Genomic DNA, 27288 nt, shown 5'->3' on the forward strand with positions numbered 1-27288 from the left:
CTTCCCACTAATAAGGAATAACACAGACAGGCTTCTAAAAGGGACTATTACCTTTTGGTCTGGGTACATTTCAAGTTGACTTTAGAAAGCAGCAGACAGGGCTGGGCGCGGTGGCTCACGCCTGTAATCCCAGCACTTTGGGAGGCCGAGGTGGGCAGATCACCTAAGGTCGGGAGTTCGAGACCAGCCTGACCAACCTGGAGAAACCCCATCTCTACTAAAAATACAAAATTTGCTGGGCGTGGTGGTGTATGCCTGTAGTCCCAGCTACTCAGAAGGCTGAGGCAGGAGAATCGCTTGAACCTGGGAAGCTGAGGTTGTGGTGAGCCGAGATTGCACCATTGCACTCCAGCCTGGGCAACAAGAGCGAAACTCCATCTCAAAAACAAAACAAAACAAACAAAAAAAAACAAACAAAAAAAACAATCAGCAGAGAGAATTCCAGACAGAGGTTGCAAATTGGCAACCAAATCTAGTCCATCATATGTTTTATTTAACAAAGTTAAATTGTTGATGTTTTAAAATGGGAAGATTTCACAAAGTAGCTGAATTTCTTAATTTTCCTTGAAAAGTCAGACAGTATGGCACTGCTAGGTCCATATTCCTACAGGACATAAGATGAATAATAGGGTACAAGGCCAGGAAGGATAACTGGCTGGTGAGTCTTGGAAAATAGCTCAGCCTAGTATGATTTCCGAAAATTTTCACTGAAGTCCAGATTTCTAATATTTCTGACAACGGAAATACTATGACCACTACTACAAATATGTTCATTGCCGGGCGTGGTGGCTCACGCCTGTAATTCCAGCACTTTGGGAGGCCGAGGCGGGTGGATCTCGAGGTCAGGAGATGGAGACCATCCTGGCTAACACGGTGAAACCCCGTCTCTGTTAAAAATACAAAAAATTAGCCAGGCACGGTGGCGGCTGCCTGTAGTCCCAGCTACTCAGGAGGCTGAGGCAGGAGAATGGCGTGAACCTGGGAGACAGAGCTTGCGGTAAGCCGCGATTGCGCCACTGTACTCCAGCCTGGGTGACAGAGTGAGGCTCCGTCTCAAATAAATAAATAAAATAAAAAAAGAAATATGTTCATTATCAGGTTGATACCAGATACCATCAACTCTATCACCATGTGTCTCCTATTTATCCCATTCCTTCATTTCTATTGCCACCATTCTTTTTCTGGCTGTCATTTACACTTGGATAACTTACTATAATCTCTGTACTTGCCTGTCTACTTCTAGATTCTTCCCATCCGGCCAATTCATCTTCCCCCAGTCACTCTCAGCCAGTTTTACTCAATCCTCAAAACCAATGGATTTTCAAGACCATTTTCTTCCTTAATTCAAGGCTTCTACAACTCACCCATAATTTTCCCCTCAACTTTAGGCCTATTTCTCTTAATGAGTTCTTTGTTGATGTCAGCCAGTTTATTTGTTAGAGAACTCCTTGCCCCATTGACCTTTGCTCTCCTTATTTGTCATGCCCTTACTGCTTTTTAAAACATATCCATATTTTACTTGTCCTTTTACACAGTGTATCCCAAGGTATGGATAATATGACTTCAGGTAGTACACAGTTTTAAAAAGCTTCTTAGATTAATAATTATGTAGAAGAGTTTACGTTATCCTAGTAGCCGTTAAACCTAATGCAGAGTTTCTCAAATGGGGTTCTGTGAAACACTAGGGTTCCACAAGAGGTCACCAGAGGTTCTGCAAGAGATGATGCAGAGTGTCCAAGTTACCCCATTAGCAATTTTGTTATAGATCTTTTAGTCCTTTAAAAAAGAACCATTATCATTGGGTTGAGTATTTTATCAGTTTTTGAAGCAGGATATAGGAAGACTGCCATTTTCATCTTCTCACATATATAAGAAAGTATTTCTTAAGAAGCACCAAGAACAAGGACAGAAATTGTCTCATTTCTGTCAACTTATATCATACTCTACCCAGAAATAAAATCGATGTCAACTTACATCATACTCTACCCAGAATTGAGTAATTGGGCAACAACAACAACAACAAAAGGAATAAATTTCACATTCAGGAAATACATTTAATTATTATTTTTAGTTCCAAAATAACAATTGAAATTAAAATGCAGTTATAGCTTAGTAAAGTGATCATGAAACCAGTATGTAATAATTTTATAATTATCTACATGCCATTAGGTAAAAAAATAATTTTTGTCAAAGTATCATATAAAATTGTATCATAGGCTATAATTTTATTCATATTGCTTTGATGTATAGTTTTACATGCTTTACTATTCAACATCATTAATACATTTTATATTCAAAATAATATTAAAGTAAATTCATAACCTTTATTTAAATTAAACCTAACAAACCTACCCTTAGAAAAATTTTATCGCATTGTGGCTTAAACTAGTTACTTAACAAAAACAAATTATGTTTGCCTTATAAGATTTTCAAATTTATGAAAAGGAAATAATGAAATTAATTTCAAGAAAGACAGATAACTACTCTTTTTTTTCTTTTCAATCATAGTTGTCTAAAATAGTTGTCCTATTTAGTTTTAAATAGGACTTGCATTTACCATACCTCAGTAGTATTGATACAACAGAAATTTGTGTTAAGACTTTGAGGCCCACTTGTATAAGATACAAAAAAAATCTAGTAGGTTTTTTTTTTTTAAAGAAAAACTGAAGTTTCTTTTATCTATACCATTAGAATTGGTATCCTTTGTGGGGAGAGGGAAACAATGCAAAAAATAAATAGGTTAAGAAACTGGCCAAACTAAACAGATTCTAAGGAAAATATAACTCTCTATTTAACAGAACACTGGCAATATTGGATAATTATATATCTACAACTCAATAGTCATTCTAATATACTATGAGCTTTAGATATAATAACTTTTATCCAGAAGTTTCCTTGAGATTTGAGAATTATTATTCTAGGTTACTCAAAAAATAATTTGAATATTATAAGATCAACAGAGGTCCATTTTTAAGTCCTCTATTATTAATGTCATGAAAGTTATATTATCATAAAAAATACTCAATATTCAATTAAATAACATTTTATTCATCCATAGTTTCAATGACATCTATTAAGCATGCAATAAAATTACTTATTTTCATAATTTTTGGTTTCATTTATATACTAAAATCCATATCAAATGTTTGCATCAAAATTTAATATGAATGACTGATATTCCTTTTGGATAGATTGATTCCATTTAAGTCATCTTTTTCTAAAACTATTTCCATATAATGAGTATTTTACTGTGTATGTTTCACATGTATTAGAAACACAAACACACATCAAACACAAAAGCATATCAAACCTTTGATTTCATGGATTTGATGGTTTAAGGCAAGGCAAAATGTATTTACAAAAAATGTGTCAACATAAAGAGCAGTATGGGAGAAACAGTATGGATAGTTTGTTCACATAGCAAAAATTGGGAACTAGAACGCTAAAAGTTTGGGAAATACTTCTTTAAGAATAAGTTTAAGTCCTGCCTCTTCCATGACGCCATTCCTGAACACACCAACCTCCCGAAAGTGATTTCGACTTTCTCTAAACTCAAGAGCTATACCATTTTTTGGCATCTCACTGCTCTGTGACATATTATCTGTGACATAATATTATCTTGGGATTTACTTCTTGATTTATTCACTTCTCCAGAGTGAACAACTTGTTTTCCCAGTTAAACTGTGAAGTTTCTTAAGTTTGGTACCGTATCTTATATCCTTCATAGCATCTAACACACAGCAATTTTCTGCCTTAATATCATGCCGAAGAGTTCTCAAGGCCCAAATCCTTTGTGTTGCATAAAAGTGGCCTATAAGAAGTAGAAAGAGGCGAAAGAGAGATCTGTCTAAAATAATTATTGCTAGGCTGGGCGCAATGGCTCACACCTGTAATCCCAGCACTTTGGGAGGCTGAGGCGGGTGATTCATCTGAGGTCAGGAGTTCGAGACCAGCCTAACCAACATAGTGAAACTCGTCTCTACCAAAAATACAAAAAAATTAGCTGGGTGTGGTGGCACATGCCTGTAATCCCAGCTACTCTACTTAGGAGGCTGAGGCAGGAGAATCGCTTGAACCTGGGAGGTGGAGATTGCAGTGAGCCAAGATCACACCATTGCACTCCAGCCTGGGTGACAAGAGTGAAAATCCGTCTCAAAAAACAATAATTATTGCTAATCTAAGACATATGTTCTACAGTTTATTAGAAAAGTACATATATTTGAATATAGAGAATTTAGTAGATATTCAACACATGTAATCTCCCTTAGAAAATTTGCTCAGGTTCCATCAAAACAAATAGATACTTAAAGATGACTTTCTACTCCCTCCACCAGAGGGGGCCAATGCCTCTCTGTCTTATAGTCAGGGTGCATTGACATTTCACAGGCATATAATTCTAAGAAGCACTGGATAGTGGGCAGTTGAAGATGAGGAGCTGGGACTTGAGAAAGATGTAAAAGTATACAGGCTTGGGTGTCACTCAGTGCTGACAGTTGATGCTGTGAAAGTTCTTGAGATTTCTGAAGGGCAAAATGTAGAAAGATGGCTGAAGAGAAAACCTTAAGAAATGTCCACATATAAGGGTCATGGAGAACAACAACAACAACAAAAAGAGAAGAAGAAGAACCCAGATATGCAGTCTTAAGGAACCCAAAAGAAGAGAGTTGCAAGGAGGTGCTGTTCCATAACAGTAGGTGTTCATGACAAACTGAGGAGGAAAAGGACTGAGAAAAAAAAAACCATTAGATTAATCAAACAGTGAGGTTAGAAATTAGATTTAGGTTGTGATGAGAACTTAAAGAATGAGTAGATTAACAAGGAATAGATTCTGATACATTCAGCTTACTTATTGAAGTTCTGTGGCAATAAAAAGAAGAAAAGAAACAAAATAGTAATGAGAGAAGAACCAGATTGTTTTTTTTTAAATGCAAGATCCAAGGAAAGCTACTTCTTTAATAAAGTTAATCTCAGTTTTCTATTAGGAAAATGTAGATAAGGGTCAATGAATTCACACTAAGATATGAATGACAGATTATTTCTCTTAGTTTCCCTAGGATTTGACACTTTAAAAACCAAACAGACAAGCAATCCAACAAACAAAAAATTGGACATTCATTAACTTATTAAATTACTCAACAAATATTTATTAAGCAGTTACTATGTGACAGGCACTATTATACACCATATATATCTGTAAATATACATATATGCATGCATATATATCTGTATATATACAGATATACATGCATATATATATCTGTTCTGTATATATACATATATGCATGCATATATATACATATATGCATGCATATATACATATATACATGCATGTATATATACAGATATATATATGCATATATACATACATACAAGAAGATAGATGTACATATATAAAAGAAGATTATATAGTATATAATAGTGCCAGCTTTATGATGGTGCAAAAGCAATACACATTCAGTAGAAATCGTACTTCAAATACTCACACAACCATTTTGTTTTTCACTTTCAGTATAGTATTCAATAAATTACTTGAAATATTCAATACTTTATTATAAGATAGGCTTTCAGTTAGATGATTTTGCCCAACAGTAGGCTGATGTAAGTGTTCTGAGTGCATTTAAGGTAGGCCCGGCTAAGCTATGATGTTCAGTAGGTTAGGTGTATTAAATGCATTTTTGACTTACCATAGTTTCAACTTATGATGAGTTTATTGGGACATAACCTCATAAGTTGAGGAGCATCTGCATGTGTAATTTATATATTTTATATATATATTTTAAACACTATATATATATATACACACACTTACACACACATTTATATTGCAATGAGCAAAACAGAAAACAGGCCCTACCCTCATGGAGGTTACATTTAATGTGGCTGGCAGGAGAAGTAAAGCAGGGTAGGAGATAGTATAGAACCAATAGTAGCTAGTATGCTATTTTAAATAAGCATCACAATTAAGTTGTCATTTGATCAGAGACCCAATGGAAAGAAGGGAGCAAGTCAAGTAGATAACTATGGAAAGAATTCCAGGCAGAGGGTCCTACAGTAAGGGCAAAGGCCCAAGACTCGTGTGAGACTGATGAATGTGAAGAACACTGAGAGGCTGGTGTAGCTGCCCCAGAATGAATGAGAGGGAGAGCAGTAGGAGATGAGATCACAGTGGTAGCAAGGACATGTCACGAAGGGCCTTACTGGTCATTATAAGAACTTTGGCTTTTGCCCTCATTGACATAGAAGCCATTAGATGGTTTTGAATATGACCCAACTCACATTGTGAAATCATCACTCTGGCTGCTGAGCTGAAGAGACTGAAGGGGATGGGAAGAGTAAGGGTGAAAGCAAGGAAATTAGGAGTCTATAGCAATAATTGAAGCAAGGGATCATTGTGGCTTGGACCAGGGTGGTAGCAGCAGAGCGGTAGAAGTGGTTGGTTTCTGGGGATGTTTTAAAGGTTGAGCCAGTAAGATTTGCTGAAGGATTGGAATGTGGTGTGTGAGAAAAAAAGAGTCAAGAAACTCTGAAGTTTTTGGCTTAAGCAACAGAAAGATAAACTTGATATTTATGAAGGAAGTGTGAAAGATTGGGAGAAGAGAGAAGAAGGCCAAGATGAGAATTTGGGCTTGGGGCATGTTAAGTTTGTAATGTCCTTAGATGTATAGGTAAATAATTTGAGTGGGCAGAATATGCAAATCCAGAGTTAAGCAGTGGGATGTGGATGGGAAGTATAAAGCTGATTAAGCAAAACATTTTCAAAGGTTGGGAGAGATAGAGAACCTTTTACTGGAAAGAAGAGAGACAGGAGCTGTCATAGGGATCTTCCAGTTTACAGATGCCAATGTCATTAAAGTAGCTTAGTTTCCATCCCAGCTCTTCCCCCTCCTCCCCTTAATGCTGAGCATCTACTTGAGTCTCACCTTCCTTGATTCCGTATTCAGAATTAACTTCCCACCTTTTTATCCTATTTTTGTTACGTATTTCCCTCAAAGTCACAGCTACCTTACTTTCCCTCCATTATTTGACAGAGACGATTAACATTTTCTTCATGTTTTGTAAGCTACTATGCAAACAAAGCTTATAGACATGGCTCCAGCCCTCACTTTTCAAATTGATGGCCCCCTCTAAGCTCCTCTTCCATAGAAATGATGGAGCAACAACTGTTACCTGGGAATTAAATTGGCACAAATTTTATTAGACTAGTGTTTGAGACCAAGTGTATGCAAGTTTCACATAGAAAACATAGTTAATTTGTTTTAAGGACTCAGTTCAATACTGTTCTTTTCTTAATTGGCAAAAATAACTCTAATACCCCTTTGTGACTACTTTATTCTTTTGCAATCTTCACATGAAGAAAGAGTGTTTTTTCTGTGTGGTTAAAAACTTGGGCACATGATCCAGACCCTTAGCTCTTGGAAGACAGGGCTGGTGACTCCAGAAGGAAAAATGGGTGCCTATAGAACAGTGTCAACTTATTCTAATTGTGAGCATGTGAGAATATGGACAGATTATCAAGTCGCATGAACAACAAAATCTAGAGACTGGACATACTTGAACAGAACTCAACGCTTTGATGTCAGGCCTCTGAGAACAGCTTCCCCATAGTTCCCCAAGGGGGAAAAACATGCAATGGAAAGGGGCCTATTTGGGGTTGGGTTAATACTAGGGATGACATCTTAAGTATTGAGCTATGAAGAAGCTTTAATGAGTTGTGATAGAACTCAAGAAGCAAAATTGGAAGTCAAAATTACTGAGAAGTTAAAATTTAAGGGTTTACTTTTGTGGAAAGATTTTTAAAAAAATAAGTCTTTAATGCTATTGCTTAACTCTTCTTCATAAACTCTGTTCTTTTTAAACACAATTCTCAATCTTTCTATCAGTCTATTCCATGTATATTTTGGAGAGGACAGGCTCCCTACTCACTGCTCTTAATATAACCTTGCATTTGGTTGTAGTGAGACAAAGAACATTTGGATTCTTCTTATCTAGGTTTATGAAAGGAATTTTCAGGCTCTGAAAAATAAACACTATTATGAAAAGGATAGAAAAATATGTGACTGTGACAAAGACACATTTTATAAGGAAAAAAGTCAGAAAAACTTGGGAACAAAAGAGCTGCATAAGAAAGTCAAGTCCAATATGAAATAAACTAAAATGTGATATGGTCTTAAGCAGTTAAAAGAGTACAAAGTAAAGACAGACAAATTTGACCTTGAGGATAGGAAGATTCTTTGGGTAGCCTATGGGTTTTAACATTAGACTATATAGCAGAAAATATTAACCTAACATAGATCTTGTCCCAGCAGTAAATGACATTAATATCATCATAATTATATAAATACTCTTCATTGCTTTTCAGTATCTGGATACTTTCTACAGAAAACTGTAAATAATTTGGCTGGGATTGCAGAACAAAATGTAATAACACCAATGATAAAGTAAAAATAAACGTGTTAGTGAAAATGGCAAAAGTCTTGAAAGGGTATAGGGGACATAGATAAAAGGACATCAATATTAATATTCTCATCTTACAGAGCTGTAAGAGCATCAAGAAATACTGCCAAAAGACCAAAAAGATATCTGCACTCCCATGTTTATCACAGCACTATTTACAGTAGCCATGATATGGAATCAGCCTAAGTGTCCATCAACAGATGAATGGATAAAGAATATGTAGCACACATACACAATGGAATACTACTCAGCCATAAAAAGAATAAAATCCTGTCATTTGTGACAATGTGGATGAACATGGAGGACAGTACGTGAAGTGAAATAAGCCAGGCACAGAAAGACAAATACTGCATGATTTTACTCATATGTGGAATCTAAAATAAGTTGATCTCAAAGAAGCAGAGGGTAGAATGGTGGATACCAGATGCTGAGGACTTTAGTTGGGAGGTGGGGGTGAGGAGGTGTTGATTAAAGAATACATAATTACAGTTACATAGGAGGAATAATTTCCAAGAGATCTATTGTGGAACAAGGCAACTATAGGTAATGATGATACATTGTATTCTGTAAAAATGTAAAGAGAACAGATGTTATGTATTCTCACTAAAAAAATGATAACTATGTGAGAAAAAAAGTCAGGTAATGACAAGTGCTGGCGTGGGTAAGAGAAATTGGAACCTTTGCATTGCTGGTGGGAATGTAAAATGCTGCAGCCTCTGTGGAAAACAGTGGTGGTTTCTCAAAAAGCTAGATCTAAAATTACCATATGATTCACAATTTCACTCCTAGGTATATATCCAGAAGAACTGACAGTGGGGATTCAAAAGGATACTTGTACATCAATGTTAATAGCAGCATTATTCACAATAGCCAAAAAGGTGGAAAAAACTCAAGTGTCCATTACTAATAAATATATAAACAAAATGTGGTATATCAATACATTGGAATATTATTCACCCATAAAAAGGAATGAAGCACTTTTGCTGGCACCTTCCATCAGAGTGTTGTGGCCAGCAGACTGGGAACATATTGGCCCCTCCAGCACAGCAGCAAGTGCTTAACCTTGGGGGCCGGAGGACAAAGCCTTGGGCCTGGTACCAGCCCCCCAGGGTTAGAGCATGCAGCCCAGAAATGCTTAGCTGAGCCTCGGCCCCTGAAATCCAGAAAAGAAACTAGTCAACTGAATCCAGCTTATACCACAGTCAAACCTTCAAGGGCATCAAAGAATATAAAAGCAAAAAACCCTATCCAAATGACAGTAACTTCAAAATTAAAGGAACATCAGCACCCACAGATGAGAAAGAACCAGAATAGGAACTCTGGCAACTCAAAAACCCAGAGTGTCTTCTTACCTCCAAATGACCACACTAGCTTCCCAGCAATGGTTCTTAACCAGGCTGAAATGGCTGAAGTGAGATATAGAATTCAGAATCTGGATTGCCATGGAGATCACTGAGATTCAGGAGAAAGTCAAAACTGAATCCAAAAAATCTAAAAAATCCAATAAAATGATACAAGAGCTGAAAGATGAAATAGTCATTTTAAGAAAGAACCAAACTGATCTGATAGAGTTGAAAAACTCACTACAAAAATTTCGTGATACAATCTGGAAGTATTAACAGCAGAATAGATCAAGCTGAGGAAAGAATCTCAGAGCTCGAAGGCTAGTTCTTTGAATCAAGTCAATCAGACAAACATAGGGAAAAAAGAATACAATGTAATGAAGAAAACCTCTGAGAAATATGAGATTATGTGAAAAGACCAAATCTATGACTCGCTGGCATTCTTGAAAGGAGAGAGAGAGAGCAAGCAACTTGAAAAACATATTCGAGGATTTTTTCCATGAAAAATTCCCCAACCTCACTATAGAGTTTGACATTTAAATTTAGGAAATTCAGAGAACCCCTGTAAGATACTATCCAAGAAGACCATCTCCAAGGCACACAGTCATCAGATTCTCCAAGGTTGATGTGAAAAAAAATATTAAAAGCAGCTAGAGAGAAGGGGCAGGTCACCTACAGAGGGAACTTTATCAGGCAAACAGTGGACCTTTCAGCAGAAACTCTACAAGCCAGAAGAGACTGGGCACCTGTAGTCAGCATTCTTAAAGAAAAAAAATTTGGGGTTAGAATTTTTCTTTAAGAATGCTGACTACAGGTGCTCAATCCAGCCAAACTAAGATTCATAAGCAAAAGAGAAATAAAATCCTTTTCAGACAAGCAAAAGATAAGGGAATTTGTTACCACCTGACCTTCCTTAAAAGAGGTTCTTAACGGAGTACTAAACATGAAAACAAAAGACTGTTTTACTGGTCATTACAAAAACACACTTGATTGACACTATAAAGCAACTACACAATCAAGTCTGCATAAACACCAGCTAATAACAAGATGACAGGATCAAATCTATACATGTCAGTAGTAACCTTGAATGTAAATCAGCTAAACGCCCCACAAAAAAAGGCACAAAGTGGCAAGTAGGATAAAGAAGCAAGACCCAACTATATGCTGTATTCAAGAGACCCATCTCACATGCAATGATTCATAAGCTCAAAGGAAAGAGATGGAGAAAAATCTACCAAGCAAACAGAAAACAAAAAAGAGTAAGGGTTGCTAATCCAATTTAAGACAAAATGGACTTTAAACCAACAATGATCAGAAAAGGCAAAGAAAGGCATTACATAATGAAAAAAGGTTCATTCAACAAGAAGACTTAAATATCCTAAACATATATGCACTCAACACTGGAGCACCCAGATTCATAAAACAAGTTATTAGAGAACTATGAAGAGATTTAGATACCCACACAATAATAATGGGAAACTTCAACACCACACTGACAGTATTAGATCATCGAGGCAGAAAACTCCAAAGATATTTGGGAACTAAAACTCAGCACTTGACCAAATGGACCTAACAGATATCTGCAGAACACTCCACCCAACAACAACGGAATATACATTCTTCTCATTTGCACATGGCACATGTTCTATAATAGAAGACATGCTCGGTCATAAAACAATTTTCAAAAAAATTTTAAAAAATCATATCACCCACCCTCTCAGACCACAGTGCAATACAAATAGAAATGAATACTAAACAGATCTCTTGGCTGGGTGTGGTGGCTCACACCTGTAATCCCAGCACTTTGGGAGTTTCAGGTGGGCAGATCACGGTGTCAGGAGATCGAGACCATCCTGGCCAACATGGTGAAACCCCATCTCTATGAAAAACGCAAAAATTAGTTGGGCGTAGTGGCACATGCCTGTAATCCCAGCTACTCGGGAGGCTGAGGTAAGAGAACTGCTTGAACCAGGGAGTTGGAGGTTGCAGTGAGCCGAGATGGTGCCACTGCACCCCAGCCTGGCAACAGAGAGAGATTCTGTCTCAAAAAAACAAAAAACAAACAAAAAAGATCTCTCAAAACCATATAATTACATGGAAATTAAACAACCTGTTCCCGAATGACTTTTAGGTAAGCAATGAAATTAAGGCAGAAATCAAGAAATTCTTTAAGACGAATGAAAACAAAGATACAACATACTAGAATCTCGGACACAGTTAAAGCAGTGTTAAGAAGAAAGTTTATAGCACTAAACACCCACATGAAAAAGGTAGAAATGCCTCAAATTAACAACCTAACATCACACCTAGAGGAACAAGGAAAACAAGAGAAAACAATGCCAAAGCTAGCAGAAGAAAATAAATAACCAAAATCAGAGCTGAACTGAATGAAATTGAGATGTGAAAAACCATACGAAATATCAATAAAACTAAAAGTTTGTTTTTTGAAAGAATAAGATTGATAGACCACTAGCTAGACTAATAAAGAAAAAAGAAAGAAGATCCAAATAAACACAATCAGAAATGACAAAGGGGACATTACCACTGAACCTACAGAAATAATAATAAAAAAACCCTCAGAGACTATTATGAACACCTCTATGCACACAAACTTGGAAACCTAACCAGGATAAATTCCTGGAAACATACAACCTCTCATGACTGAACAAGGAATAAATTGAAACCCTGAACAGACCAATAACAAGTTCTAAAATTGAATCAGTAGTTACAAGCCTACCAACCAAAAAACAAAAAAGCCCTGGACCAGAAGGATTTACAGCCAAATTCCACCAAACATATAAAGAAGAGTTGGTACCAATCACACTGAAACTATTCCAAAAAATCCAGGAGAAGAACCTCTTCTCTGACTTATTCATGAGGCCAGAATCATTCTGGTACCAAAACCTGGCAGAGGAAGGAAACAAAAAAAGGAAACTTTAGGCCAATGTCTCTAATGAACATAGATGCAAAAATCCTCAACAAAATACTAGCAAACTAACTAATCTGGCAGCACATCAAAAAGTTAATCCACCACAATCAAGTAGGCTTTATTCCTGGGATGCAACATTGCATATTAATACTCAAATTAATAAATGTGATTCATCACATAAATAGAACAAAAAACAAAACCCACATAATCATCTCAATAGACACGGAAAAGGCTTTCCATAAAATTCAACATCCTTCATGTTAAACACGCTCAACAAAGTAGGCATCAAATAAACATATCTCAAAATAATAAGAGCCATCTATGGCAAACCCACGGCCAGTAATATATTGAATGGACAAAAGCTAGAAGCATTTCCCTTGAGAACCAGAACAAGATAAGAATGGCCACTCTTAGCACCTCTATTCAACATAGTACTGGAAGTCCTAGTCAGAGCAATCAGATAAGGGAAAGAAACAAAATGCATCTAAATAAGAAGTGAGGAAGTTCAAATGATCTCTCTTCACAGACAATATGATTCTACACCTAGAAAACCCTAAAGACTCCACCAAAAGGCTCCTGGAATGGATAAACAACTTCAGTAAAGTTTCAGGATACAAAATCAATATACAAAAATCAGTAGGATTTCTATACACCAACATTGTCCAAGCTGAGAGCCAAATCAAAAATGCAATTCCATTCACCATAGCCATAAAAAAATTATAAAATACCTAGGAAGACAGCTAACCAGAGAAATGAAAGATCTCTACACCAAAAATTATGAAACACTGCTGAGAGAAATTAGAGACAACACAAATATTAATAAGTGGAAAAACATTTCATGCACATGGATAGTAAGAATCAATATTGTTAAAATGGCCATACTGCCCAAAGCAATTTACAGATCCAGTGCTATTCCTATCAAACTACCAATGACATTTTCCACAGAATTAGAAAAAAAAATTTTAAAATTCATATGGAACAAGAAAGAGCCCAAATAGCCAAAGCAATCCTAAACAAAAAGAACAAAGCCAGAGGCATCACATTACCTGACTTTGAATTATGCTACAAGGCTACAAAAACCAAAACAGCACGGTACTGGTACAAAAACTGACAAATAGGCCAATGGAATGGTTACAATACTGAGAAATAAAGCTGCACATCTACAACCATCCAATTTTCAACAACCTTGACAAAAACAAGCAATGAGGAAAAGACTGCCTATTCAATAACTGGTGCTGGGATAACTGGCTAGCCATATGCAGAAGATTGAAACTGAACCCCTTCCTTCCACCATATAAAAAATCAACTCAAGATGGGTTAAAGATGTAAATGTAAAATGTAGAACTATAAAAACCCTAGAAAAAGACCTAGGATATAGCATTCTGGACATATGCCCTGGCAAAGATTTCATGATGAAAACTCCAAAAGCAATTACAAAAAAAAAAAAATTGACAAATGGGACCTAATTAAACTAAAGAGCTTCTGCACAGCAAAATGAACTATCAGCAAAGTAAACAGACAACCTACAGAATGGGAGAGAATATTTGCAATCTATGTATCCAAAAAAGGTCTAATATCCAGAATATATAAGGAACTTGAACAAATTAACAAGCAAAAGCCAAACAATCCCACTAAAAATTGGCCAAAGGGCATGAGCAGACACTTCTCAAAAGAAGACATACACATGGCCCACAAGCATATAAAGAAATGCTCAACGCATTGCTAATCATTAGAGAAATGCAAATCAAAACCACAATGAGACATCATGTCATACCAGGCAGAATGGCTGTTATTAAAATGTCAAAAAATAACAGATGCTGGTGAGCTTGTGGAGAAAAACGAATGCGTATACACTGTTGGTAGGAATGCAAATTAGTTCAGCCATTGTGGGAAGCAGTTTGGAGATTTCTCAAAGAATTCAAAACAGAACTAGAACTTGACACAGTAATCCCTTTACTGGGTATACACCCAAAGGAATATAAATCACTCTACCATAAAGATACATGCATGCATATGTTCAATGCAGTGCTAGTCACAATAGTGAAGACATGGAATCAACCTAAATGCCCATCAATGGTGGACTGGATAAAGAAAATGTGGTACATACACAGCATGAAATACTATGCAGCCACAAAAAGAATGAGCTCATGTCCTTTGCAGCAACATGGATAGAACTGGAGACCATTATCCTAAGTGAATTAATGCAGGAACAGAAAACCAAACACTGCACATTCTCACTGACATGTTATTGCTAAACACTGAGTATACATGGACACAAAGAAGGGAAAAATAGATACCAGGGCCTACTTGAGGGTAGAGTGTGGGAGGAGGGTGAGGATTGAAAAACTACCTATTGGGTGCTATGCTTATTACCTGAGTGATGAAATAATTTGTATGCCAAATACTCATGACACACAATTTACCCATGCAACAAACCTGCACGTGTCTCCTCTGAACCTAAAATAAAAGTTGGAAGAAAAGGTAATTGCCCAGACCAATGTCAAGACACTTTTCCCCTGTGATATCTTCCAGCAATTTTACAAGTTTTGGGTCTTATTGTTTTAGTTTTTCATCCATTTTGAATTAAATTTTGCATATGGTGTTAAATAAGGATCCAATTTCATTCCTCAGCGTGTGTATATCCAGTATCCCAATATCATACATTAAAGACATTATCTCTTCCCCATTGTGAGTTCTCAGAACCATTGTTAAAGATCAGTTGACTAAAAATGTGTGGGTTTATTGCTGGGTTCTCTGTTCTGTTACATTGGTCTATATGTCTATTTTTATGCCAGAACCATTCTCTTTTTATTAGCTTAGCTTTGTAATAATATTTTGAAATCAGAGAGTATGATGCCTCCAACTTTGTTCTTCTTGCTCAAGATTGCTTTGACTATTCAGGGTCTTTTGTGGTTCCATGTGAATTTTAGAATTGTTTTACTATTTCTGTGAAAAATGCCATTGGAATTTTGATATGAATTGCATTGAATCTGTAGATGGCTTTTTGTAGTAGAGACATTTTAACAATATTATTTGAATTCATAAACATGGGTATCTTCCCATTTATTTGTATCTTATGTATTTCTTTCATTAATGTTTTATAGTTTTTAGTATGCAAATCTTTCACTTTTTGGTTAATTTTATTCTTAAGTATTTTGTTCTGATGCTATTGTAATGGGGTTTTAAAAAATATCATTTTCAGATAGTTTGTTGTTAATATATATAAGCACTACTGATATTTGTATGTTGATTTTATATCCTGCAACCTGTACTGAATTCATTTATTAATTCTAACAATTTTTTAGTGAAGTATTTAGGGTTTTCCCTATATAAAACGATGTCATCTGTAAACAGACAATTTCACTTTTTCCTTTTTATTAATAATTTGTTTATGATTTAGCCTTGGCAGGTTTCATTTCTTTTTTGTTGTCCACTTGGTCTGGGTAGGACTTCTAGTACTATGTTGAATATAAGTGGTAAGAATGGACATCCTTGTCTTGTTACTAATCTTAGAAGAAAAGCTTTTGGCTTTTTACTGTTGAATATGATTTTGGCTGTGGGCATGTCATATATGACCTTTATTATGTTGAGATACATTCTTTGTATATCAATTTGTTTAGAGTTTTATCATAAAGAATGTTGAATTTTATCCAATAATTTTTCTGCATCTATTGAGATGATCACATGGTTTTTGTCCTTTAGTCTGTTAATATGGTATATCACATTTAGTGATTTGTGTATACTGAACATCTTGCATCTTCGGAATAAATCTCACTTGATCATGATAAATTAGTCTCTTACTGTGCTGTTGAATTTGCTTTGCTAGTATTTTACTGAGAATTTTTGCATTTTTGTCCATCAGTGATACTTTCCTATAATTTTCTTTTCTTGTAGTGACCTTGTCCAGCTTTGGTATCAGGTCTTTGATATGAGCTTTGGTATCACTAAAGTTGGTCTCATAAAATGGCTTTGAAAGTGTTCCCTCCTCTTCAATTTTTTGGATGAGTTTGAGAAGGAATGGTATTAATTCTTTAAATGTTTGGTAGAGTTCACTTGTGAATCCATCTGGTCCTGGGCTTTACTTTGTTAGAAGGTTTTTGACAACTGATAGAATCTTACTTATTTTTGGTCTGTTCAGGTTTTCTATTTGTTTATGGTTTAATCTTCATAGGTTGTATGCTTCCAGAAATTTCTCCATTTTGTCTAGGTTATCCAATATGTGGTGTACAATTGCTTGTAGTAGTCTCTTATAATCCTTTGTATTTCTATGGTATCAGTTGTAACATCCCCTTTTTCATTTATAATTTTATTTAAGTCTTCTCTCTTTTTTGTTTAGTCTAACTAACATGGGAATAATAAAAATGAGAACAGAAATAAATGAAATAGACATTAGAAAACCCATAGAAAAGATCAAGGAAGCTAAGAGTTGGCTTTTTGAAAAGATAACATCAACAAAGCAACTCCTAGCTTTCTTGATCTTTTCTATTTGTTTCTTAATCTCTATTTCATTTACTTCTGTTCTCGTCTTTATTATTTCCTTCCTTCTGCTAACTTTCGGTTTCATTTGTTCTTCTTTTTCTAATTCCTTGAGATAAAAAGTTCATTAAGATCTTTCTTTTTTCTTAATGTAGGCATTTATTACTATAAACTTCCTTCTTCATTTATAATTCTGACAGTGAAAATTTCAACATAAAATTATTTACCCAGAACAAAATAGCTTCCAAATATGAAGACATGACTGCCATTGTCAACCAATATGGAGTAAGCCAACTACAGTGTATATTTCATACTGACTACAACTAAAATCTCTGGACAGAATACAAATGGCAATTACCTAAGAACTCCGAAAAGTAAACAGTAGCAAGCGGACTGGGGACTTAACTTACAATCTGGACAATGATCTGTAATGAAGGTGAGTTTCATGGTCTTATGTTCTTCCTTTACCTCCAGTCTTTGACTAAGATAAGGCCCAAGTGGCAGAACAGTGTGATAGGCGCTAAAAGTAGAAATTCTGAAAAACAAAGCATTATTTCTAGCCATAGAATCAGAAAAAGAGGCCCCCCCCACATGCCAGACAGTTTGAGAATACTCATTTACCTCCCCTCCCCTCCTCTCCCCTGTCTTCCCCTCCCCTCCCCTCTTCTCCTCTCCTTTCCTTCCCTTTCCTTTCTTCTCATTTCTCTCCCAGCCCTGCCCATAGGACTACCCACTTACAGAGTTTTATGGCTATGACATTGATGACAGAGGCACCTAAGATCCTGAGAAGGGACTTATCTCTCTGCACAGAAGAATTGAAAAATGGGACCTTGTTCCTTAAATAATGTGGAAGAATTTCCTTTTTAAAAAATCCCTCTTTCTCACCAGTTTGCCTCTAAAGAAGTCCCAGTCTCACAGAACTGAAAACCTGGCGGGGGTTGGGGGTAGGGGGTGCTAAAACCTTGAGAAAAAAGATAATATATTTGGAACAAAAGAAGTGAGGAAAAGTCTCTTAAATCCAGAGAGAAGGAGAGAGACAGAGAGAAAATGTTCGGGGCTGGAGGATTCCCAAGAAGAGAACACTGGAGAAGGGGACTCATCTAATTCTGGATATGAAACAGCAGAAGTACCAGGATCATGCTGGAGTTACCTGCAGGCAAAAGAGACCCAAAGAAGCACAGAAAAGTATTTAAGAATTGAAATGTGATAAAACCATGGGCCAAGTCCCAGACTAATTTCTGAGTGGTACATGTACTGGGTAGACTCAAACTTTAATAACAGAACTGACATTGAAACCACCATGCATGGGAGATGAGACGAAATTTACAGTCTGAACATAACCACATTGATCCCATACTTTTAAAAAAAATGGGACACAGGTTCTGACAATGTAACATTCAAAATGTCCAGAATATGATTCATATTAAGCCACATGAAAAAAATAATAAAACAAAACAAAAAGAAAGTCTGACCAATTCTCAAGAGAAAAGACAATCAGCAGAGGACAATCCTGAGATGATCCAGACATTGTATTATCAAATAATAATAACAATTATCAAAGACTTGAAAGCAGCCAGTGTAGCCATCACCCATGATGTAGTGATGAACATGTTTTAAATGAATAAAATATGCCTAAGAAATAGAAACCATAAAATAGAACCAAATGAAAATTTTAGAGCTAAAATATATAATATTTGAAATAAAACCTTTACTTGATGGGCCTAATACCAGAACAAAAATGACAGAAGAAAAAAATCAATAAACTTAAAGATAAAACAGGAGAAATATACAATTTAAAGACAGATTTTTTTTTTAATGAACATAGTCTCAGTGAACTGTGAGACAATATCAAAAGGTTTAAGACTCATGTCATCGGCATCCCAAATGAGAAAAGAAAGACATTACTGCAGGAAAAAAACATTTAAAGACACAGTAGTTGAAAACTTCCCAAATTTGATTTAAAAAATAAACTTAACAAAATCAAGATTCTCAGTGACTCTCAAAACAATGTAAACTAAAAACCAAAACAAAACCCATACATACCCAGACACATAATCATAAAACTGATTAAATCCAAATATAAAGAAAAAAATCTTGAAAATAGCCAGAGAAAAGCAACATATTACATATAAGAGAAAAATGATTTAAATGATCATGTACTTCTCATGTGTTCTCTTCTCTGGAATCTTCTGCCAGCTCTCAAACATTTTCTCTATCTGGATTTAAAAGACTCTTTTCCTCACTTCTTTAGTTCCAAATATATATTTTTCTGACGAGAAAAGGGTTTTTTTCTTATGTATTTATCATAAGAAACTATGGAGATCAGAAGAAAGTGAAATATCTTCAAAGTGCTGAAAAAGAAAAGACTATATCTAGAGAATATATTTTTCAGGAATAAAGGTGTTACAAAGACATTTTCAGATGAAAAAAAAAATAGTAGAATCCATTGTGAAGAAACTTGCTCTAAAAGAAATGCAAAAGGAAGTCCTTTAGGCTAAACAGAAATGATGCCAAAAGGAAATGAACAAAGGAGAAGCAACAGAAATAGTAAATTTGGGGGTAAAGGTAATAGGCTATTTTTCTCCTCTCAAATAATTTAAAAGATGTATGGCAGTTTAAAGCAAAAATCACAACATTGTCTGAAGGAACTTCAACATACATAGATGTAATACATCAAACAACTATCCTCTTGCCCCTAGTTATTTAATGTATTAATTACATCTATGTATGTTGAAATTCCTTCAGATAATGTTATAATTTTGGTTATAATTATAATTTTTGTTATAATTTAGTAAAAATGGTAGAAATGGTCAAATACTAATTCTAAGTAAACTGAGAAAGGTTATGTATTTTTTAATTCCTGAAGAGGTCATTAAAATACTGCAAATGTAGTCAAAAATCAATAAATTCAAATGGAACACTAAAAATATTCATTTAATCCAAACAATGGGAGAAATGGGGGAATAGAGGTACCAAAAAAACATGAGGGGTATAAATAAATTTGTTAAAAGCAAATAAAAGACAAAAAGAAAGCAAATAAAAACAAATTTAAAAATCTATAGAACCATATCAATAATTAGATTAAATGTAAACGTACCAAAAAGTACAAACTTGTTAGATTTGATTTTTAAAAATAAATCCAATTATACGCTATGACAAGAAACCCACTTAAAATATAATTATATAAATAGGTTAAAAGGATGGATAAGCCAGGCGTGGTGGCTCACGCCTGTAATCCCAGCACCTTGGGAGGCAGAGGCAGGCAGAATCACTTGAGGTCAGAAGTTCGAGACCAGCCAGACCAGCATGGTGAAACCCTGTCTTCTACTAAAAAAACACAAAAATTAGCCGGGTGTGGTGGCACCTGCCTGTAATCCCGGCTCCTCTGGAGGCTGAGGCAGGAGAATCACTTGAACCAGGGAGGCGGAGGTTGCAGTGAGCCGAGATGGCACCACTGCACTCCAGCCTGGGTGACAGAGAGCCAGAGAGCCAGACTCCGTCATAAAAAACAAACAAACAAACAAAAAAACTAGAGTGTCTGTATTTTCCTTGGAGAAAGGAAACTTAGGAATAAAAAGGGCCATAATATTATGATAAACAGGTCAATTCGCAAACAAAATATAACAATCCTAAAAGTACATGTACCTAATAAACTTCCAAAACATATGAAGCAAAAATTGACATAACTCAAAGAAGAAATAGCCAAATCTGCAATTACAAATGGAGACTTCAACACTTCTCTCTCAGTAATCAATAGAACAAGTAGATGGAGACCTGAACAATACTATCAACCTACTTAACCTAACAGAAACTTGAAGAACACTGAAGACAACTATAGTAAAGTACATTCTTTAGCAGTGCTCATAACACTCACCAAGACAGACCATATTCTGGGCCATAACTTAAGCAAATATAAAAGAACTCAAATCATACAAAGTATTTTATATGACCATAATGGCATTAACCCAGAAATTAGTAACAGAAAGGTAACATCTGGAAAATTCTCCCAAATATTGGGAAATTAAACTACTGCTATAAGTTACTTTTAGGTAAAAGACAAGTCAGAAGGGAAATCATAACATATATTCAATGGAATAAAAATGAAAATAGAACATATCGAAATTTGTGTGATGTAGCCAAAGCAGTGCTTACAGGAAAATTGATAGCAAAAAATGCTCTTATTTAAAATGAAGAGGCCAGGCGTGGTGGCTCACATCTGTAATCCCAGCACTTTGGGAGGCCGAGATGGGTGGATCATGAGGTCAGGAGTTCAAGACCAGCCTGGCCAAGATGCTGAAACCCCATCTCTACTAAAAATACAAAAATTAGCCAGGCATGGCATGGTGGCACGTGCCTGTAATCCCAGTTACTCAGGAGGCTGAGGCAGGAGAATCACTTGAACCCTGGTGGCAGAGGTTGCAGTGAGCCAAGATCATGCCACTGCACTCCAGCCTGGGTGACAGAGCAAGACTCCGTCTAAATAAAAAAATAAAATGAAGAGAGGTTTCACATCATTAATCTAATCATCTACCTTAAGAAGCTATAAAAAGAAAAGCAAATAAAATCTAAAGCAAGCAGAAAGAAATAGAGTAGAAATAAAATTGAAATAAATAAAAATCAATCAACTAAAAGCTGGCTCTTCAAAAAGATCAGTAAAATTGATAAAACTCTAACAGACCAAAAACGAGCTGAGAGACATACAAATTACCAGTATCAAGAATGGAAGAGATGAATCAATATAAACCATATAAATATTAAAAGGAAAATAAAATATTATGAACTATCCACTATCCATAAATTCAAGAATAACGTCCATAAAACAGAACAATGCCTTGAGAGACACAAACTACCAAAATTCATTCGAGAAAAAACAGAAAATAGGAATAATCATATATCTACCAAGGGAATTGAATTCATAGTTTAAAACCTTCAACAAAGAAAACCACAGAACATACACTAGTTGATTTCACTGCTGACACCAATTCTACATCAGTAAACATTTAAGGAAGAAATAATACCATTTCTAAACAATCTCTTCCTGAAAACAGAAGGAAATAGTTCTTAATGCATTTTGAGGCCAGCATTATCCTTGTAACAAAATGAAATGAAGACATTACAATAAATAAAAGATATAAGCCAACATCTCTCATAAAAATGTAATAAAAATCCCCAACAAAATATTAACAAATTAATTCACAAATGTAAAGAAAAATAACACAACCAAGTGGAGTTTATTCCAGCAATGAAAGGCTGATTCAACATTCAAAATTAAATCAATGGGCAGGGTGTGGTGACGCATGTCTGTAATCCCAGCACTTTGGGAGGCTGAGGCAGGCAGATTGCTTGAGCTCAGGAATTGGAGACCAGCCTGGGCAACATGGCGAAACCCAATCTCTACTAAAAATACAAAAATTGGCTGGGCATGGTGGTGCACACCTGTATTCCCAGCTACTCAGGAGACTGAGATGGGAGGATCACCTGAGTCTGGGAGGTCGAGGCTGCAGTGAGCCATGATCACACCACTGCACTCCAGCCTGGGTGACAGAGCAAGACCCTGTCTCAAAAACAAAAAACAAAACAAAAAAAACCCCACAATATTAAATCAATGTAATTCACCATATTAACAGACTACATAAGAAACAGCACATGATAATTTCAACAGATGCTGAGAATATATCCGACAAAATTCAACATTAATTCATTATTTTAAAAAATTCATAGCTATGAACTTCTTTAGTTTGATAAATGGCATCTACAAAATGTTCCAGCTAATGTCATATTTAATAGTGAAAAATTGAATGTTTTCTCTCTCCAGAGAAGCTTTTTCACTTGTGTACAAGGAGACAAGAACAAGAATTTTGACTGAAAGGCTATTTGCAATAAGAATAAATTAGAAATAGCCTAAATGTCCATCTATAAGAATTGATAAGTAATTTTTTGAAAAATAAACCAGAGTTACATGTATTAACAGAAATAAATCTCAAAAACATAATTTACAGAGAAAAACAAGGGAGTTGCCTAATAATACATGCATCATGATACTATTTGTATGATGGTTAAGACATACAAAATAGTACTATAAATTTATTATGGAAATACATTATATGTTTATATAATACATGATATATACATGCATATGTTATGCATATTGCACTATATATACTATATATATTATACTGTATATACATATATGTATATTATGTAATGCTATATATAATATGTAGTTATATACAATACTATAACATGTATAGTATATGTTAACATGTAATATTTATTAATATTTATTTTAAATATATTATTTATGTATCTATAAATTATATCAATATTTTTATACATGATATATAATAAATTCATATATAAACATTCATGTATTTTTAATGTATCAATACTATATAGTTATATATTACTACATCATATATAAATATGTATAAATTTAATATACTATATACTTATTTAATATATATTACTATATAAACATTTATATCCTTGAAAGACATATGTTCTATATAAACATTTATATAGAAATATATATTAAATAAGCATATAATATATTAAACTGATAAATATTTATATATGGCATAGTAATATATAACTATATAATAGTGATACATTAAAAATAACTATCTGTTTATATAGTATAAGTAAAATAAAACAAAGGGAAATGTAAATTAAAAATTCAGGATACTGTACCTCCTCTGTGTTATATTGGAAAATAATGGGATTGGAGAGAAATACTCAGGCAGGTTTAAATTATGTCTATACTCTTTTATTTCTTCTAAAATATTGGAAGCAAATAGTCCTTGTGTAAAGATTTATCAATCTTAACAAAGTTACTTACTGGTGGGTGATGGGTGTTTGTCACATAATTCCCTACACTTTTTTGTATAGTTTTATTTTTTCCTAATAAAAATACTAGAAGGAAAAAAAGTTCAACACACTTACTTGTTCCAATTAAAAAGTTTGTCTCTGGAGAGAAGGGCTGGGATAGGTGGTGGTAGGAGGAAAGCGGGCAGGAGACTCTTGCTTTTCACCGTGAGCTCCTCTTTACTATTTGATTTGTTTTTGTCAGTTTATAATTCTCACAAAATTATTTTTAATAAAAATGAACTGATAGTAGAAAATGGTGAGCACAATTTCAGATTCTAAATTATTTGATGACTTGATCATATTTGATCTTGTAGTTTTCAAGTTTAGCATCAGTACCCAGCACAGAGTGGTTACTAAGTACATGTTTACTGTTTGTTTTATTTTATTTACTAAATATTATAGTCCACATATATAAATATGATGTCTGTTTTCTAATCACTGGCCCCAAATTTATTCTGTTCCCTTGGACAAATCATTTAACTCTATGGTACTTCAGATTCCTTGTTTTACAAAAGTCAATAATAATACTTGTCTCAGCTGGTCATGGTGGCCCACGCCTGTAATCCCAGCACTTTGGGATGTTGAGGCAGGTGGATACTTGAGGTCAGGAGTTCAAGACCAGCATGGCCAACATGGTGAAACCTCATCTCTGCTAAAAATACAAAAATTAGCCAGGCTGGTGGCAAGCACCTGTAATCCCAGCTACTCAGACCGAAGCAGGAGAATTGCTTGAACCTGGGAGGCAGAGGTTGCAGTGAAGGGAGATCGCGCCACTGCACTCCAGCCTGCATGACAGAGCAAGACTCCATCTCAAATAATAGTAATAATCATAATAATAACTTGTCTATGTCCCAACATTATTTTAAGTTTCAAATAAGAAAATGGATATCAATAAACTGTTCTTGAAAGGTATAAAGTATACGCAAATTGAAGAAATGTAGGAGACCACTGGAAGATTGGGAAGAATTCTCAAGAGATCATATCATCACATAAATATCCACGGTCCATGGTTTTCCAGAACATGTTAGTGACCATAAAAAACACCCTCTTTCCATATATGTGTCTTGAAAGTCTGAATATAGCTTGTTGTTTTGGTGGAGTGGAGGTGGGAGTTGGGGGATGATATTTTGTGTAGAAATATTATGGAAATGGACATCTTTAGTCATAATTAAAGATGTTTTCTTAGGAAGAAATTTCTTAAGTTGGCATGATGACACACTACTCAGTTTCTGGCAAAGGTTCCACTGAGCCTGTGATAACGCAGTAACAAGTATAACACTTCTTACTTGACTTAAAACCATTTTGGCTCTAGGACAGACCTGGCTGTCCCATGAGTGCGGGGTGTGGGTGCTAAATAATCCAGGGAAGAGCAATGACTATGTAGAGATATGGGGCCTCTCTCCAAATATTGTGATTCTAATGTGAGACTATAAAGAGCTAGCCTCGGAAGGAAGGAGATGGTTAAGAAAAGAGGTCACCAAATATTTGTTGGCACTGAATTAGTCACTTGGGTACTGAGTATAATCAAAGCTGAGACATGGTCCTTGCTTTCAAGGAATTTATAGGCTGAGACATAAGTAACTTGGACACAACCAGCAGACTATCAACATGGGATGGAATAATGAGTCAAAAACATATGCACTATTCATATTGATCACATACAAAAGTCACACTTTTATATTACTAGTATATTATTTTTCTTTTGGATACAAAGATGGAATGTTATTGCTAAGTTTGAAGAGTCTATCTAAAAGGTGCAAAGTATATCTAGAAAGAGAAATCCCTTTGCCCAAACCACTGAAATAGTAATAGGGCACGCACTTGGTGACATATCTCAAAGTTCCCAGAAATAGTCCAAGTGGCCTCTCATGGCTAGAAAGTTCTCCGCTTTTAATTTTGTTGTGTTCCAAAGACTTACTTGTGAGTCAGCTGTTGGAAACTTGGTATGTGTTTTCACATTGAAAGAAAGCCACAAGTGAGGGTCATTTCTTTAGATGGGCCAAAAAAAGGTTGTACAAATCCATTCTGAATAAGGAATTATAATACTAATGGAATGGTGGAATCTGATCCCTAGGTGTAACTATCTGTGTGTATATATGTGTTTGTGTATGTGTGTGCATGTGTATGTGTGTGCCATGAAAATGCACCACTCACATCTGCCACAGGGAGCATAACTGATTAATGGTTCTAGCTACTCCTCTTCTACATATATCACTGCATTTGTGCCAAGGTCACACTTCCCATGAGCTGCTTCTAGTCAATGACTGAACACAGTAGCCAAGGATATTAAGGCAGGTTTATTCCAGCAAATTATAGTACTCTTCCTGCAGATAATTTTGGCTTGAGGACTCCCCATGAGCCTGGCTGAATCATTTTTGGAAATGCCCTAGTCTAAGATGCCTTCCCCTCTCCTCGCCTCCCCTCCCCCCCACCACAGACATTAGACTGGTCTGAAGGCTTTCTTCACCTTCACCAGTTCCTCCCTGCTTCCAATCAATCTCTGGAACATCTAATCGTATCTTAGTGTCTGCTTCTTGGTAGACTCAATCTACTGCAAGTAACAGTGAAAATGGAGCAAAAAAGCAGGGAATACGATGGGGATTTGTGACTGACTCACCAACCAAAAGGGAAAAGGGGGGCCATCCTGAATGGGGTAGGTGAGCATGAACAGCCCCTGACAAAAGGTGATGGCTCATTTACTAAATATTTCATTAGTGGTTATCTAAGAATTTAGCCAGGTAGAGGGATGCAGCTGCAATAATTCTGGGATTTAAAAGACATGAGGAGAAAATATCTATCAAGAGAGCAGAGTTGCAGGCTACCGCAAAATTATATTGAGGCCCTGGAAAAAAATGAGAAACTGAGGGAGTTAACAAGTAACTAATGGCTAAGTGGGAGAGCCAGAGGACTTCTCTGGTCATTAATAAAAGGGCTGTTACATCCTGCGGTGGAAAAACAGACATGGCTAAGCAGAAAACTGAAGATCTGATGGAGTTATAGGGATTCAGAGATGTTTGAATACTCAATCAATTAAGCTGGTCTGTTATGCTATCAGGGCTATATTGGAAAAACCCAGTACCCTGAAATATGAGATAGGCCCATTTAGATGGATTTCAGCTCCAAATATTGGAGCTGAAGACCTCCCTGAACCCTCAGAGTTTAGTGACCACCCTTCCCTAATAAGAGGTAGCACCTGTCCTGTGTTGGAAAACCTGGCAG

The 27288-nt window shown here is 35.5% G+C and overlaps 1 protein-coding gene across 3 annotated transcripts in view; it reads right to left on the minus strand.

Moving 5' to 3' along the window:
* Positions 1-27288, minus strand: part of HPSE2 (heparanase 2 (inactive)) — a 780051-nt gene that overhangs the window by 293796 nt on the left and 458967 nt on the right. The gene's annotated exons all lie outside the window — the stretch shown is intronic.

Source organism: Pan paniscus, chromosome 8, assembly GCF_029289425.2.
Source record: "Pan paniscus chromosome 8, NHGRI_mPanPan1-v2.0_pri, whole genome shotgun sequence".
Lineage (NCBI taxonomy): Eukaryota > Metazoa > Chordata > Mammalia > Primates > Hominidae > Pan > Pan paniscus.